The sequence below is a fragment of the Mustelus asterias genome, unplaced genomic scaffold (assembly GCF_964213995.1).
Source record: "Mustelus asterias unplaced genomic scaffold, sMusAst1.hap1.1 HAP1_SCAFFOLD_85, whole genome shotgun sequence".
Taxonomy (NCBI): domain Eukaryota; kingdom Metazoa; phylum Chordata; class Chondrichthyes; order Carcharhiniformes; family Triakidae; genus Mustelus; species Mustelus asterias.
In genome coordinates, this window is record NW_027590139.1 from 125,060 (window position 1) to 143,030 (window position 17,971).

Below are 17,971 nucleotides of genomic sequence, written 5' to 3' on the forward strand. Positions count from 1 at the left end.
AGGAAGAGATTCAGAAATGACACAGAATGCACTGTTCTTTCAATTCATTTATATTTCCCTCGCGTCTGTTTATATAGTTCAATTGTTTGAAAACACGTCTCTCAATAAAAGGCCGCTGGAATCTGCCCATCGACAACCTTGCACTTGCCGACAGTGTCACGTACTCTGAGTCACCGTCAGAGGGCGCAGTCGTCACATGTTTCTCCAAGCTTGAAATGACGCGGGCAATGTCTTTGGTACCATTGGCATACCGTTGCTATTGGCAACAAAACCCACAGTCTCTCTCTCTCCCCCTCTCTCTGGCCCACCTCACGTATCCTGCATTACTGAATGGGCGGTACGGTGGCACAGTGTTAGCATTGCTGCCTTACAACGCAAGGAATCCAGATTCAATTCCAGCCTTGGGTGACTGTGCGGAGTTTGCACGTTCTCTCCGTGTCTGCCTGGGTTTTCTCCAGATGCTACGGTTTCCTCTCACAGTCCAAAGATGTGCAGGTTAGGTGCATTGGTCATGCTAAATTGTCTCTTAGTGTTACGGGGATATTTCCCGAACTGTAGAGTTATAGACTCGGGGAGAAGGAAGCAGAACCACAACGGACCTCTCCTCATCAATGTATCACTTTTCACTTCGCGTTTCCTTCCCAATTGAAAGTAAAGAATATGCTATTCTCCTGAACGCTATAACTCAGGCATTGCCATTATTCAAATGAGATGAACTCTTTTTTAAAAATTATTCATTGGGCGTCGGTGACAGGACAATATTTCTGTCCATCACCAATTACCCTCGAACCAGGCTGGGATATTTGAGAGTTCGTTGTATTGTTGTTGTTCTGTAATCACACACAGTCCAGGCCATGCTAGGCTGGCATATTTCCTTCCACAAAGTGCATTAGTGAACTAGGTGAATTTGTAGTGAAATTTGTGGTGCGTTCAGGCACCATCGATGCGACTAGCTTTCAATATCAATTAATCACATTTAAATTTAACCTTTACTTTTCTAAATTTAAATTTTGACTACTTTTCTCCAAAATCGAATTGAAATATAACGAGTTGATACGGTGGAATTTGAACTAATTTTCCCAAAGCATTACTCTGGGCTCGTGAACTACTTGTCCAGTGACCCCCATGTTGATAATGATTAAGAAGAAAAAGCGCAAGTTCTTAAAGTTGACACTTCCTAGTACATTATATCAGAATGGGACCACAACCACACAGTGCATCGGGTTGTCTCTGAGTGGACCTTTGAAGAAACGGCAATGTCACAATTAGCTGCACCATGACAATTTCATATCCTAACCCTGCTGATTTCAGACATGGTCAGCTTTCAGGACAGCACCCACAGTACACGCTTTACATTATCTCAGGAATAATATACAGGCAACTGGACTTCATTGCTTGGTTTCTCTGTACCTTTAGTAAAACAACGAAGATTGCAAGGTATCTCACAGCCTGTCCACCGATAACTGAACATTCGAACATAAAAATTAGGCTGCCTGCAAATTTGCTCTACCATTCAGTCAGATTACAGTTCATCTGATCTTCCGTTTAAATCCACTTTTCTGCCTTGATCTTCGTGAACCGTGACATTAATTTTAGTTAAAATGTTGGTTTCACTCAGCTTTAAAAATCTTCTGTCCCATGGCCTCCACCGTTCTCTGGACTCTCACTGAGTCTCAGGCACCAATGCTCGGATGGTAAAGCTAAGAGAATGTGCACAGAACATTGATTGGAAATCCACCAAATCCATCAACACTCCTTGCTCCTCCGTTCCAATAACAAAATTAAGGTTTTTTTCTTGACATCCCGTTTCCAAAGCGGAACAATTCGCCCAACAGGGACACCGAATGGTTGGGGAGCTTCTATTCACTGACAGTCACCAGAGCAGTTACCAATCTCACGGTGACACTGGCGAGACACGAAACTGACGCGTGAGCATTCTGAGACACGTCATCAGATTATTAAGGGTGGGGATTAGAATGGGTGTCTTCAAATATCGGATTCCCTCTTTACAGAGCGGACAGAGACAATGCGGGTACTCGGCATCTGGATTGTGTGGGGGGCATTTCTAACAGGTATTTCTGGACATCACGTTTGTTTACTCATTTCCAAAACTTGGGTTGAATCTTACTGTTGAGTCACGTCACTCTATTCTTTATCTATTTGAACATATTTTCCAGGTCTGACCCATGGAGATTCTGTCACTCAGCCGCTGTCCTCAGATGTTAAGAGAGAAGGAGACGTGGTGACATTAAACTGCAACTATGATACTGCAGAAGCCGACTATTATTTATACTGGTATCGACAGCATCCAGACTCCCAGCCCGACTGCATACTGTGGAAGGATTCGGGGGATGATGAATATAAAGCAGATTTTGCTAAAATCCGTTTCTCGGCTGACCTCCAAACCTCGAAGAAATCCATCAGTTTGACTATCTCGGGTCTGCAGTTGTCTGACGCGGCCGTGTATTACTGCGCTTTCAGCCTCACAGTGATGGAAAGCAGTTTGACTCCTGTACAAAAACTGTCTCAGCAAGGCAAGTGAGAGCTCCTCTCTACTGTGTAAAACCTCTCGCAGATGCAGCCACAATCAGCAGCGGCACTGTCAGCCGCTCAAACAAACACTGAGAGGAAACCACATGAACCTCGGATCAAACTGTCACTCAACTGTCTCCAGGAGAGGCCGAGAAAACAAACTGCAGTATCGTTTTAGGCCAACAGGCCCACCACATAATGAATGTGTCACTTAATTCGTCCCTTCTACTACTAATCAGCTCTGTATTCCTCTAAAATTTGATCTCCAAATATCCGTCAAACCTGGCCGTCAAGCGTCACACAAAAAGCAGACGTACAGTTCGCCACGTTTGAGTGATGTCCTCTGATCCCGAAGTCCCTATTGGTCCTTTCCTGCATTTTCTGTGCCTGCCTATCATATTGAACATCCATCGTTCCATCTCCCTTTTCAGTTTCTGGGAGCCTTTGAGGGCGGGGAGTTCATAGCGTTTATTTGATCATTATTGCTACATTCGAGACATTTTGCACATCTTGGACACATTTCATAAGGCTGTGACATTGATTTCTCAAACAAGCCTGAAGTACACAGCAGCCAATTTCCACATCTCCCTGACTGTCTCCACCGAGTACTAGGGTAGCATTACACTTCATATCATATCCGCCTTATTCATCTGTTTCTCGCTACTCCTTATTTCTGCAAATCAGATTAATATTTCAATCCTGTTAAGGAAACATTGTGAAATTCACTGGCCATTGGTGTAAATCTGTACAAGGGGCTTGTTTGAATGATCAAAATTAAAACGTTGTGAAATCTGTTCAGTTTTCATAAACTGCCTCTGACCCAAATTCTGATCAAATAAAAGCGCAGAACTGACCTCGGGTCAAAGGTTCCAGAAATCTGACAGGGAAGATGGAGAAGGGTTGTTCGGTGTTACAGACAGGTATGGAAACAGCTTCAAAACACCAAGTGAACTAAACAAATCAAATACATTTATAAAGGCGAGCTTTATTATGAACGTGAGTTAAAATCAACTAATTAAATTCCGCAAGTGTTCCTCGCTCCTTCTTATGGATGGTTATATTTTGTTTTTTGGGAGGTCCCTATGACTCTCATTAGGTTTAATTATTGCTCCTATTTATCTGTGTGACAGCGCCATCTGCTAACTGAAACTCCCATTGTGAGGATTTTTCCCGCTCCATCTCTGCAGCTGTGTGTGCTCCATTGCACAGAAGTACACGGCAGTATCCGACAGAAGAGCCCGGCCGATATTTAAAGGAACTGTTTTGTTTCTCTTCGGTAAATCTGCAGAGAACCTCTCTGGTAAGTTTGGGAACCTGTCTTCACCCTCTAAGCTATATATATCTCTTCAGCAATATCTCGGAGCTTCCGCGGAATACTGCATCTACCAGAGTAGAGTTGGGGTAGTGTAGGTTGTCAAGTAACGGCAGTCCAGACCACACTGCCCTTCCCGAATTGCTAATTGGGAATGAGCCTGGAACACTGAATTTTCGCCACTCATTCCTGTCACACAAATACAGAATGGCTCAAAAGTCAGGGTTTAAAAATGACCACTGGATGACATGGTTACCATTTAATAATGGACTCGCCAGGCAGCAAGATCATTATTATCAGTAAGGAGCTTGGGGAACAGATGGTTTCCGTATATTGACCTCGATAGAAAGTAACAGAATGATCTAATTCTGCCGATGATTCCAAACTAGTGTGAAGGGTAGCCCCGATTATAATCTGGTTTAATTTTAGAGAAACTGAGGGGCGTTTCCCAGGGACAGGATTGGCTACTCTGCCAGAACTGATGGATATTCCCCGCCAATAAATGAGCTGTAAAAATCACGTTTTCTGATTAGTTTTGTGTCTCATGTGACTTTCCTCATAACTCTGTCTTATTGCCTCTGTCTCTCATTTATACCAACCGCTCCTTTTTGTAAACCTCCTTAAAATGACAGGAAATTAATTCGAATAATTCAAAGGGTGACGCCTGAGTTTGACAAACTCGACAAGCAAAGTTACCCGAAATAACCAGCAGGTGGCGCGACCGTCATTGCGGAGTTTTCACATCGCTACCTGACGATCAATGTGCCCTTTCTATTTGTCTCATTTAATGAAACCGTCATTACTAGAGACCATGAGAATGGCGGTGTAAATAAGAAATATGTAGCTAAAGTTAACGACATACATTTAAGATCACGTGTGTTCTCTGCACTTGGATTGGTTGGAAATGGATAATGTTCACCACATTTAAGCAGTGATCCTGCCTTGCTGATCAGCCCCACTTCTCGCCATCAGCAATTGCTGAAGCGATTGATTCCGCTGCTGTCTGTACCCCGTCAAAGATGGTGAAGGCAAAAGTAGCGGAGCAGATCATGGCTGCATTTGGCGTTTCATTGACAGTCATCCAGTGGAGCAGCACCACCTTATCCTCACTGCTCACATCCGCGCAGCGAAGTGTGTAAACCACCAAAGAAATTCTGTAAATTCAGAACATTTGCAGATCGTGCGATGGGTCATTCACCCCATCGTGCGTGCTTGGCTGTCATTAAGTGGTACAGTGGTGTCAAGGTGGTTAGCACTGCTGCCTCATAGTTCCAGGTATCCGGTTTCAGTTCCAGGCAACGTGGAGTTTGCAGATGTTCCCAGTGTCTGTGTGGGGTGCCCCTTTTCCTCCGACAGTTCAATGATGTGCAGGTTAGATGCATTTAGCATGCTAACTTGTCAAAAGTTTGTGGGTTAGAATAAATAGCCACGAAAAATCTGTGGTGTTACGGTGATGGAGCAGGGGAGAAGACCAGGAAAATATACTCTGTCGGAGAGTCGCTGCAGACTCGAAGGTTCTGATGGCCTCCTTTTGCACTGTATGGATTCGAAGACAATTATTGATCTTTTCATCAACTGCATTCCCTAAACTCCATATTCCTTATGCAAACGTAATTGGAGCAGCGCTGGTAAGCTTACTTCCAGCAATCTAGCTCAAACATACGTGAGAGTTTCTTTATTGAATTTTCAGTCATCTACCTGAATCACTCAAACATTCTGGTTCACTGCGTACCATTCAGGATACCTGTCACTGAATCAAGCGGTTAGCTGATTTCCGTCAAACACTTACTCATCTCGAACCTCTTAATGAGGAAGTATGATCTGTATTGCTGAACGTTCCCCTCCAGTTATTTCTCGGATCTGATCTGCTTTCTTCCCGACTACAAGATACAATAGCAAACCTTCCCTTGTTGGTGTTTTTTCCAACATTTCGGATTATATAAGCATCTAAAACCAATCGTAGAAGCTATTCGGTTACCTCCTTTACCGACTTCTTGCATAGAATTAATACGAGACAATATATATCTCCATTACTATTGTTGCATAATTTGTCTGCATATTTCTTCCACTATCTTCCTTCCCGGTGCAGAGACATGGTGAGGGACACAATAAGTTCAGATACAGGGTTGTCGAGGTGAAGACCTATAGAGTGACACGAAGATATACAGAGTCAAAAAGATACTGAGAAAGAAACTCCTGATATTGAGTTTGGTGTAACGGTTAAAATGCACTCAGTGTAAACGTTTGCATCCCATCTTCTGATTCTGATTCGCACGCTGTCTCTCAAAGGCAATAAAGAAAGACTTCAATTTATATACCGCCGTCCATGACATCAGGACTTCACAAAGAGCTTTACGCCCAAAGAAGTCTTCGAATTTTCATCACTGTCTTAATATAGGAGACGTGGCAGTTAATCGGCGCGCTTCAAAATCCACAAAGAACAAAGTGATAATCAGGTCATCGATTTTAGTGATATAGATTGGAGGGCTGATGGAAAGTGACATCTGTCAGAAAACCTGTCATTCTGTCATCTAAGTTGCCATTTCCGCTCATCGGTCGCACAGATATACATTCAAGTTCTCATTTCAGGTTTTGGCTCATTTAGTTCCACTGTTGAGGTGGAGGGTGGGTGATGCACTTTTATAGGAAAGTTCAGTAGATCCGCAATGAGTCTCGATTCCCTCATATGCCTGAGTGTTTTTCCCCCCTATTTCTTTGTTGTGAAGAACGATTTTAAAAAAAGAATCTTCTGGCAAATATGCGCCATTTCCCATAGATCACTTACAATATCACTTGTGTCAGTCTTCTATTAGAAAAGTTTCAGATGGTGATTCACGATGTTAGTCTGCACCTATAATCCCATTAAATTCTGTTGTACAATGAGTCTGTCAAAAAACTATCAGCATTAATTATTTTACGGTTAATATTTGCCGAGGTCAGAGCAAAGATAATATGGTTCTAACATCGAGATTCGGGTAATTTTGAGCAACGAACTGCAATCATACGGATTTTGCCCACTCGACATGAAAAAGTTTAAGGAATGTTTCGAACCGCGGCCCTTTCGCATGTGAGGCGAACGTGATAACCACTACAATACAGAAACAGCTGGCAACAGCTTAAAACAAATCGGCCTGTCTGCAATGTTCAACTGCGCTGTGTTGCTGCAGATTCCAATGGTTCGACTGAGTGCCAATGTCACTTAAATCGGAAGACAACCGTTACTTACAACCTGATTGCTCAACTTAACTTTAACGTCAAAGTTTAAAAGCGTTCGTCCATCATTTTTCTAAGGGAGCAAAGATTTCGGCTCATTCATTAATTTTCATCTTTCTTCGAATAATCTCAACCAATTGTACTCAGTAATAAAAGCAAATTACTGAGGATGCTGGAATCTGAAACCAAAAGAGGAAATGCTGGAAAACCTCACAAGCATCTGTGAGGAGAGAAAGGAGCTGACGTTTCGTGTCCAGATGACACTTCATCAACGCTCATTGTACAATTGTACTCAGTATTTGTTTCAATATTTAGTATCAACACATTATTTAACACACGTCTTCATGATGAATTGAATATCTCTGAAATTGAATATCACTCAATTGCAAACATAACTGACCACCAAATGAATCGAGTCACCGGGTAATACAGATCGCAATTTTGAGAATGACCATAGTCAGCTTTTAAACAAAGTCAATTACATTTAAATGGAAGGGATTGAAGAATTATCTCTTAGTTACACTTGAGCCTTTTTTTGTCATGGGCGCGAAACATTCAGACGCATGAATTCCGGCCATCTATGGGAAAGTCCAGTAGATCCGCACTGAGTCTCGATTTCCTCATCTGTCTCAGTGGCTTTTCCAATTTTTTGCTATGAAGAACGATATAAAAACTCTTCTGGGAAATGTGCGCCATTTCCTCTGGTTTACTTACAGTATCACTTGTGTCTGTCTTTTTGAGCACACACTACTATTTGTCATGTTCCAGATGGTGATTATGTCATTCTGCACTGATAGACCCATTAAATTCGGTTGTAGACTGAAAGACATGCGAATATGTACACGTTGTCAAAGTCGAAAGGTTTCTTTCCTGTCAGTGCGTCAAGAGATATCAGCATTTCTTATTTTACAGAAAGCATTTGAGGCTCAGGTCAGAGCAAAAATAATTTGGCTGTCACATCAAAGTTCGGATAATGTTGAGCAACGAACTGAAATCATGCAGATTTCTTCACCCGACATGAGAAAACTTAATGAACGTTTCCCCCCGGGGACCTTTTGCGTGTGAGGCGAACGTGATAACCACTATAGAAACAGCTGGCAGCAAACTCCAGCAAATCTATCTATCTGCAATGTTAACTGCGCTGTGTTTCTGCAGGTTCCAATGGTTTGACTGAGAGCCCATGTCACTTGTTTCAGGAAGAAAACCGTTACTTTCAATCTGATTGCTCGCATTATCTTGAACTTCAAAATTTAAAAGCGTTCGTTTGGCAAATATCTACGGGACCAATGATTTCTGCTCATTCATTAATGCATCCATTCTCATCGTCCATTGAAAATTCTCAACCGATTGTGCTCATTAATAAAAGCAAATTACTGAGGATGCTGGAATCAGAAAACAAAAGAGAAAATGCTGGAAAATCTCACGTGGTCTGGCAGCATCTGTGAGGAGAGAAAGGAGCTGACGTTTCAAATCCAGATGGCACTTTATCAAAGCTCATTGTACAATTGTACTCAGTATTTGTTTCAATATTTAATATCAATGCATTATTTAACACATATGTCTTCATTATGAATTGAATATCTCTGAAATTGAATATCACTGAATTGCAAACAAAACTGCCCAACAGAAGCAATCGAGTCACCGGATAATAGAGATCGCAATTTTGCGATTGACTATAGTCAGCGTTTAAACAAAGTCAACAACATTTAAATGGAAGAGGTTGAAAACATATCTGTTAGTTACACTTGGCCTTTTTTATTTTGGGCCTGAAACATTCAGGTGTATAAATTCCGGCCATCTACAGGAAAGTCCAGTATTTCCGCGCTGAGTCTCGATTTCCTCATCTGGCTGAGTGATTTTTTCCTATTTCTTTTTTATGACGAACGATTTGTAAAAAATATTCTGGGAAATATGCGCCATTTCCTCTCGTCCACTTGCAGTATCACTTGTGTCTGTCTTTTTGAGCACACACTACTATGAGACATGCTTCAGGTGGTGATTAACGATGTTAGTCTGCACCTATAAACCCATTCAATTCTGCTGCAGACTGAACGAGATGCGAATATGCGCACGGTGTCAAAATCGAAACGTTTCTTTCCTTTCAGTGCGTCAAAAAAAATCAGCATTTCTTATTTTACAGAAAACATCGCTCTCACCGGCTCCTGTGAGATCGAGTCTGCAGCAATGACACCTGCAGAAATTTAGAAACATCAAGCGTTAAGATGTCATTATCATTTGATTGTAAATAATAGCATTAGGGAACGGATCACATTGTAATTTGCAACAAAGCGAAATTAAATTAATGTCGAAGTTGCTTGCAAGAGGAAGATTGTGTAAATTGCTGACTGAGCAAGTAAGAGAGCTGAAACAGTGAGAACTTAATACAAACGAGACCCTACATGTTTGCAGCAAGTTTATTGCGGAATTAAACAGAATGGGTGAACCTGTAATTGTTTCTGTGAAGATATTCATATATATCCGGTCTCTCCAGCGATTGGTTCATTCCTGAAAGAATCAACTGGTGACGTCTCATCAGCTCCACGGCCTCCTGTTCTCCAATTCATCCGTCACCTGATGAAGGCGCAGCGCTCCGAAAGCTCGTGCTACCAATTTTAACCTGGTGTTGTGAGACTACTCATTGTGCCTACCCCAGTCCAACGCAGGCAACTCCACATCATGGCCAATTCATCCAATCAGCTCACAGACCCTTTGATCTCCAATTCATTACGTCAGAGCAGCTTCAGCGAATCAGTCAAGTTGATTTTTAGAGAGACGAGAATTCGCTACAATATTGGCCCCTTACACAGCGTGGGAGGTGATGGCCGTGAGGGGAAACAGTTAATGTTGTTGTAACAATGTCGGAAGTTCCAATTCGATAGTTTCAATATTTTGCATATCTCTTTTCATATTATATCAAATTGAAAACATACACAACTAAGAACCAATGTCCCAAAATACCTTTTTTTGATTTTGGGATGCCTCGCATTTAACATCAGCAGGGTTCTTATCAAACATCACAGCAGCGGGTGGGGGCGGTGGAGGGGGAAGGGGTATGGTTCCATAGATTGATTTTCCAGATTCAATATCATCGAGGAGATTCTGAACAGGCGTTGGAGTGTGGAGACTCGGGGATTTTCACAGTAACTTAATTTCAGTGTGAATGTAAGCCTACTTGTGACTAATAAATAAACTTTATACTTGCCTCAGAATGTTCCTGGAAACATCTCTTTTCTCAGGAAATCCATCTCCGGCCTCAGAATTTATATTTATCTAAATTAACTGCATCTAACACTCGTAGGCAATGAGTTTCTGGTTCTTAGTGCTCGCTGCGGAAAAATGTTCCTTCCAAATCTTCTCTGCGCCCGCCTTGCCAAAAATCTTTAAATTTGCCTCTTCCCCCTCAAAACTTATCCTAATTTAGTCCACCTCGATTAAATCACTCCTCAATCTTCTTCGCTCAAATGGAGAATAATCGCAGGGTCATAAACCTCGCTAATTTTAACTTTTCTAAACGAAACTTACTTCAAAGAAATTCCTCAATGGAATTTAACTAGAATTTCTCAACTTTTGAAAAAACATTTCGATGGAACTTGAGTATTTTGTGAACTTCTTTCTATGAAAGATATTTAAATTAAATTCCTTCGCAGAGTTTTACAAATTTTCATCAACTTATTAGAAACTATTTTCACCATTTTCAAAAATGTAAGATTTCCACGTTATTTATCTAGAAATTCCCAACTTTTTAAAAGATAGCTTAAAATACTTGTTCCAAATAATTTCACGAAAATTCGTAATTTAAAGAAAATAATTTAAACATACTCAATGAAAGTTTATCAGTGGAATCTTACTTAAAATGGCCAACTTTCTTTTGAAAATTAATGACCTAAGATAAATTTCTTCATCGAAGGTGACTGGATTGAGTAAACATTTGTCTGAATTGGTTTAAAGTTACTGAAAATACATTTTTTCATCGAAACTGAAATGGAGTTTACGAACTATTTTAAAAGTTTACACCGAGCCAGCCAGGAGTCGAACCTGGAATCTTCTAATCCGTAGTCAGACGCGTTATCCATTGCGCCACTGGCCCACATATGGGGAATTTGCAACATTTGCTACATATTGGCCAGACGGTTCAAAGCCGGGCAGAAACCAATACGTTTAAGTGAGGAAAGGTTGCTTAATTCATATTTTATTTACTGCCATCCCTAATGGCCCTTGAATTCAGTCAATCTGCTGTGTTGGAATTCAGCCTGCTTCTCTGCGTTTAATTTCCAGCGACAGTAACACGACTCAACCCCTAACTACTCCCTCTGTGAATCCACTGCCGAACATTACCCGAGTAGAATATCTTACAATCAAAGACATTGGCTCTTACTTATGCCTAAAAATACATTCAGGGAAAAAGAGAAGTGCTGAAAATTCACAACAAAATGAACAGGAAAGAAGATGCGCTTATTGTGACTCAGGAGACATTTTATCAGTTCGAGGTGGCTACAAGAGCAGGTCAGAGGCTGAGAAACCTGCGGCGAATAACTCACCTCCTGACTCCCAAAAAACAGACCACGATCTACAAGGCACAAATCAGGAGTGTGACAGAATACTTTCCACTTGTCTGGAGGATGCAGGAATTCACCAAACGCACATTAGACAGCACCTTCAAAACCCAAGACCACTACCACTGGCAGGTTTGCCCCCATTCCCCCGATCCACTGCATACCCCCTTCCCCCCCCCCCCCCCCCCAACTCAAGTCACTCAGCATTCTGATTTGGAAATATATCACCGTTCCTTCACTGTCATTGGGATAAATTCCTGGAATTCTCTCCCTAACAGCACTGTGGGTGTACCTACACAAATACACTGCAACGTTTCAAGAAGACAGGTCACCACCACATTCTCAAGGGTAATTACTGATGGGCAGTCCATGCTGATCTAACCAAGCGACACCCACATGAACAAAAAGAAACATCCAGCCAGTTCCCCGAACCCTCAGTCATGGGGTCAGCTGAAGAGGTGAATGGGGATAAAATGAATGCCCAGTTGCATAGCCAACCCTGTTGAACGTATCTTGATTGTCTATCGAGTGTGTTGTGCTGATAGATTCCCCGCAGTTTGTGCTCAGGTTCTCAAACTAAACCCCATGAGAACCAATCCCTTCATCTGCACCGCAAAGAAATAAACAAAATCTGCAATTTATAGAATCTCATAGAATTTTGTGGGAGAGGACGCCACAATGGTTAGATCTGCTGCCTCAGCATGCCAAGTACGTTGTTTCGATTCCTGGCTTAGTCACTATCTGTGATGATGAAGATTTGCAGCTTTTACAAGCTGCAGCAATAGCACGAATGCAACCCCATTGCCGTAATGGGTAAGATACTGGCTTTATAAACCACGGGTTGTGTACTCGAGTCCCATCTGGAGTGCAGATATCAAACGGTTAGGTGTCCAACGCTGGCAAATGCATTTCTTATAGACCCTGGCTGTTTCTGGGAAGATGCATTTTGGGTTAGCACTGCTGCCTCACAGCGCCAGGGTCCCAGGTTCAATTCTTGACCTCGGGTCACAGTATGTGTGGAGTTTGCACTTTCTCCCTGTCATTTCCTCCGGGTGCTCCGGTTTCCTCCCATAGTGATCTATCTAGATAGATAGTTATATAGTATGCTGCCTTCTGTTAGGCTTTATATATGTGCTTGTATATAATGCAGTATACTGCAGATTCTGTAAATCTGAAATAAAAACAGAAAATGCTGGGTTATTTCAGTAGTTCTGGCAGTATCTGCGGAGCGAGAAACAGAGTTAACGTTTCCAGTCCAGATGTCAGATGGCCAACCCGGACACGATGGGCCGAAGGGCCCCTTTCCGTTCTGTAAAACTTTGTGCCTCTATGATCCTTTTTCGGAGTTGGCCAGCGGAAAGCAATCCCGCCGTTTGCACCCGAAACAAATCACAATACCTGACTTGGTCAAAAGGAGGCAATTAAAGGGCTCGTCTAGGATTTGAACCCGGAACCTCCCGCATGTCTCATCGACTAAAATACCCGAGGCTTATGTTCGGATGAGACGTGAGCACTCGGGTAGTGCACTAGAAAGCTTTAGATTGGCTAAGAGGGAGTTGAAGAGCGAGCTTAGAAGGGCTAAAAGGGGACATGAGAAGACTTTGGCGGATAGGGTTAAAGAGAATCCTAAGGCGTTCTATAGGTATGTCAAGAACAGAAGGTTGGTTAGGGCAAGTTTAGGGCCAGTTATAGATGGCAGAGGGAAGTTATGTGTGGAACCGGAGGAGATTGGTGAAGCATTGAACCAATATTTCTCTTCGGTGTTCACGCAAGGGGACATGAATATAGCTGAGGAGGACACTGGGTTGCAAGGGAGTAGAATAGACAGTATTACAGTTGATAAGGAGGATGTGCAGGATATTCTGGAGGGTCTGAAAATAGATAAATCCCCTGGTCCGGATGGGATTTATCCAAGGATTCTCTGGGAGGCAAGAGAAGTGATTGCAGAGCCTCTGGCTCTGATCTTCAGGTCGTCGTTGGCCTCTGGTATAGTACCAGAAGATTGGAGGTTAGCGAATGTTGTCCCATTGTTTAAGAAGGGGAACAGAGACTTCCCCGGGAATTATAGACCGGTGAGTCTCACTTCTGTTGTCGGCAAGATGTTGGAAAAAATTATAAGGGATAGGATTTATAGTTATTTGGAGAGTAATGAATTGATAGGTGATAGTCAGCATGGTTTTGTGGCAGGTAGGTCGTGCCTTACTAACCTTATTGAGTTTTTTGAGAAAGTGACCAAGGAGGTGGATGGGGGCAAGGCAGTGGACGTGGTATATATGGATTTTAGTAAGGCGTTTGATAAGGTTCACCATGGTAGGCTTCTGCAGAAAATGCAGATGTATGGGATTGGGGGTGATCTAGGAAATTGGATCAGGAATTGGCTAGCGGATAGGAAACAGAGGGTGGTGGTTGATAGTAAATATTCATCATGGAGTGCGGTTACAAGTGGTGTACCTCAGGGATCTGTTTTGGGGCCACTGCTGTTTGTAATATTTATTAATGATCTGGATGAGGGTATAGTTGGGTGGATTAGCAAATTTGCTGATGACACCAAAGTCGGTGGTGTGGTAGACAGTGAGGAAGGGTGTCGTAGTTTGCAGGAAGACTTAGACAGGTTGCAAAGTTGGGCCGAGAGGTGGCGGATGGAGTTTAATGCGGAGAAGTGTGAGGTAATTCACTTTGGTAGGAATAACAGATGTGTTGAGTATAGGGCTAACGGGAGGACTTTGAATAGTGTGGAGGAGCAGAGGGATCTAGGTGTATGTGTGCATAGATCCCTGAAAGTTGGGAATCAAGTAGATAAGGTTGTTAAGAAGGCATATGGTGTCTTGGCGTTTATTGGTAGGGGGATTGAATTTAGGAGTCGTAGCGTTATGTTGCAACTGTACACAACTCTGGTGCGGCCGCACTTGGAGTACTGTGTGCAGTTCTGGTCCCCACATTACAGGAAGGATGTGGAGGCTTTGGAGAGGGTGCAGAGGAGGTTTACCAGGATGTTGCCTGGTATGGAGGGGAGATCCTATGAGGAGAGGCTGAGGGATTTGGGATTGTTTTCGCTGGAAAGGCGGCGGCTAAGAGGGGATCTTATTGAAACATATAAGATGATTAGAGGTTTAGATAGGGTGGATAGTGATAGCCTTTTTCCTCTGATGGAGAAATCCAGCACGAGGGGGCATGGCTTTAAATTGAGGGGGGGTAGTTATAGAACCGATGTCAGGGGTAGGTTCTTTACCCAGAGGGTGGTGAGGGATTGGAATGCCCTGCCAGCATCAGTAGTAAATGCGCCTAGTTTGGGGGCGTTTAAGAGATCCGTAGATAGGTTCATGGACGAAAAGAAATTGGTTTAGGTTGGAGGGTCACAGTTTTTTTTTAACTGGTCGGTGCAACATCGTGGGCCGAAGGGCCTGTTCTGCGCTGTAATGTTCTATGTTCTATGTTCTATGTTCTAATAATCATGCTCTTCGACCAACCAACCTACCCAAAAGCAAGCGTAAGCAAAATATAGCTCATTTCTCTTTCGCCAAAGCAGTTTAGCCATCTCTGATGAAAGCCGACATTGTTGAAATAATCCACCACATCAGCATTTGTGGACTTAAAGCTCCAGCAAAATATCCGCCCAATATTGCGAACTCGACTGGGCGCTTTTGTGTATGAAGTACACATATTACCCGCCAGGCTACACAAAGAATGCCGAATGCCAAGCTGAACGAACGAGAATATTTGCAGTATACCAACAGTAATAGCAACTTTGAAAACTCATAATATATCTCGTGAAACAATATAAGTTTGCTATCAATGCTAAAATATTTCTGTTCCGACATTTGCTCTTTTAATTACATTTTCTCAATAATGTTACTGGCCACGACTGGAGACTGCAAATAGCCCCGAGCCTGAACGCAACATGGTATCGTCCTGCCCTCTGGTGGCAGAGATATGGAACTACAAAATGCAGCTTTCTCCCACCTATGAATCTTCAAGACTCATGTTTGTGTTCGACAATTTCCGACGATAAATTCTTCCGCGTTTTTATTTATTCCCTTTTTCAAATCTGAGACTGCACCTCGGGTGTAGAATCATTTTTCATGAATCTACCTCTTCTGGAAAAGGCAAACTTTTCCAGATGTGGCTCATGGAGACTCTGTCACTCAGCCGCGGTCCGCAGCAGTTAAAACAGAAGAACAGGTGACTTTAAAATGGAGTTATAATACCACATTTTACCCTCTGAAAAGGGCAACATTCTGAACAGGTCAATAAAGTTACTTTTCGTACCTCCCTTGTTATAAGCCAAAGAAACCAAATTAGTCTGTTAATCCCTGACACTATTCTGATTTGTAACCAATTTGTCCAAACTATGGGTGTTCTCCCGATTTTGTCGTCCCAGGATTTGAACAGCGAACTCCAGCCATGATTTTCACAGATTTAGCATCATTTTCCCAAATAAATATCAACAGTCACAAAGACCGTGTCTAAAGAGCCGCAATTTAGATTTTTCGGCAGCATGTGTGTCTTGTTCTGTATTGTGGTGAGGAACCCAGTCAACAGCCTAATTCCAGCGCGCAGAACCCGCCACCAGAGAGCGCCACATTCTAGCCTGGGTGCCAGAAACTCACGTGATATTATCACTGACACCTGCATGGATGGTAGGCTTGTGAGGTCACAATAGACACAGCCCCCCCCCCCCCCCCCCCCCAACACCCACAAACACAGACACATAAACTCACACTGAGCCACGCACACTGACACTCTCACAAACACACTCACTGCAATGAGCTGAACAGAGCCCGGGTTCCCTCTCTCCTTCTCAATCTCTGACTCACTCCGTTCCCATTCAGTGAGATAGATTCACTCAGACATGTTTCTGATCTTCCTGGCGGCGCTCTTGCACGGTAAGCACTGGGTAACGTACATCAAGCCAGATAAACACATTAGATGGTAATATAATTAACCATCACAATTATCGATGTGAGGGGTGAATGGGGGTGGGGGAGGTGGGGGTGGGAGTGGGGGAGGTGGGGGTGGGGGGTGGGGGGGGGGAGGGGCGGGTGCTGCAGAAACGATCGCAGACACAAACATTAACTCTTGATATTTCATTCCTCTACCTTCACAGGCGGACTGTGCGCAGATCCAGTAGCAGTCATCGCTGCCAATAACCGCATCAGAAGGGGATTCAGTGCAGTTGGGTTGTGAATATACAGACAAGGGTATGTACAGCATGCAATGGTATCAGCAGGAACCGACACAACCAGCGACATGGATTATTACCAAAGCATTAACAGTGAAGGAAGATGAAGTTTCGGGTCGATATCTGGCGGCTTCTGACGCGTCTAAACAGAACGGTTACCTCAATATAAGCACCCTCAGTGTGGAGTACGGGGCGGTCTATTACTGTGCAGTGAGGCACAGCGTTAGATTAAAGGTAAAACCCCGTACAAAAACCTCAGCGAGTATTTACAGCTCCATTAAGTTTCCTCCTGCGCGAATGGTTTGACCCGGCTTCAAGAAGACAGTCATTTCTATTTAGGGTAGAGCCGACGGGATGATTGGATATCACCTGAAGACTCTGTCAGCAATAAGCCAATAAGCAGATGGTGTTGTGGTGAACCATCGTTGGTTCCCACTAGGTAGTACTGAGCCAGGGTCTGGCCAGTACGACGAGTCTGTATATATGTTGCTGTTGGGATTAGGGATGGGTTGTTCTATTTGTTACTGTTGGGGTTAGGGTTGGGCTGTTACACCTGTATTATAGTTATTATGGTACATCCCAGTCGGGCTCCACCTCCTGGGAGAGGTATAAAGGTCACTGCTCTGCTTGGGACCCCTCAGTCTGGGATCGTGTACTATATATGGTAGCTTCGTTGTAATAGTAAATAAAAGCCTTTATTTCCTTGAGCATCTCAAGCCTCGTGAGTAATATCGCGCATCAATTTTATTTACTATTAATTAAACTCTCGTCGTTAAAAAAAAGGAAAACGATACAGAGAGTATGGAACAAGTAGAACAACCCATCCCTAACCCCAACAGCAACATATATACAGACTCGTAGTACTGGCAAGACCCTGGCTCAGTACTACCTAGTGGGAACCAACGATGGTTCACCACAGGTGTTATCTAATATTCTCTTAATTCTCGATCCAGTGATCTCAGCTCTTCCTCCCATTGATTCTGTAGGATGTGACATCCACTGCTCTCAGCTTTATCTCGTTCGATATTCTGCAACTTTCGGAGACACAAGTCTCGGGAATCCAGGAGCAGCAGCAGCGATGCGGAGCTCCCTTCTCGCTGTTTTCTGGGTGACATTCATTGTCGGTAAGAAGTTTGAAACTTGAAAAAGAGTAAAAGGGAGTTTAATTTATGGAGGAATAAG

At 43.0% G+C, this 17,971-nt stretch overlaps 1 non-coding gene across 1 annotated transcript; it reads right to left on the bottom strand.

The window, feature by feature from the left end:
• Positions 1 to 11,071: 11,071 nt before the first annotated feature.
• trnar-acg (transfer RNA arginine (anticodon ACG)) lies at positions 11,072 to 11,144 on the bottom strand. The gene has a single exon. It is a non-coding gene; the product is annotated as a tRNA-Arg (tRNA).
• Positions 11,145 to 17,971: the final 6,827 nt, after the last annotated feature.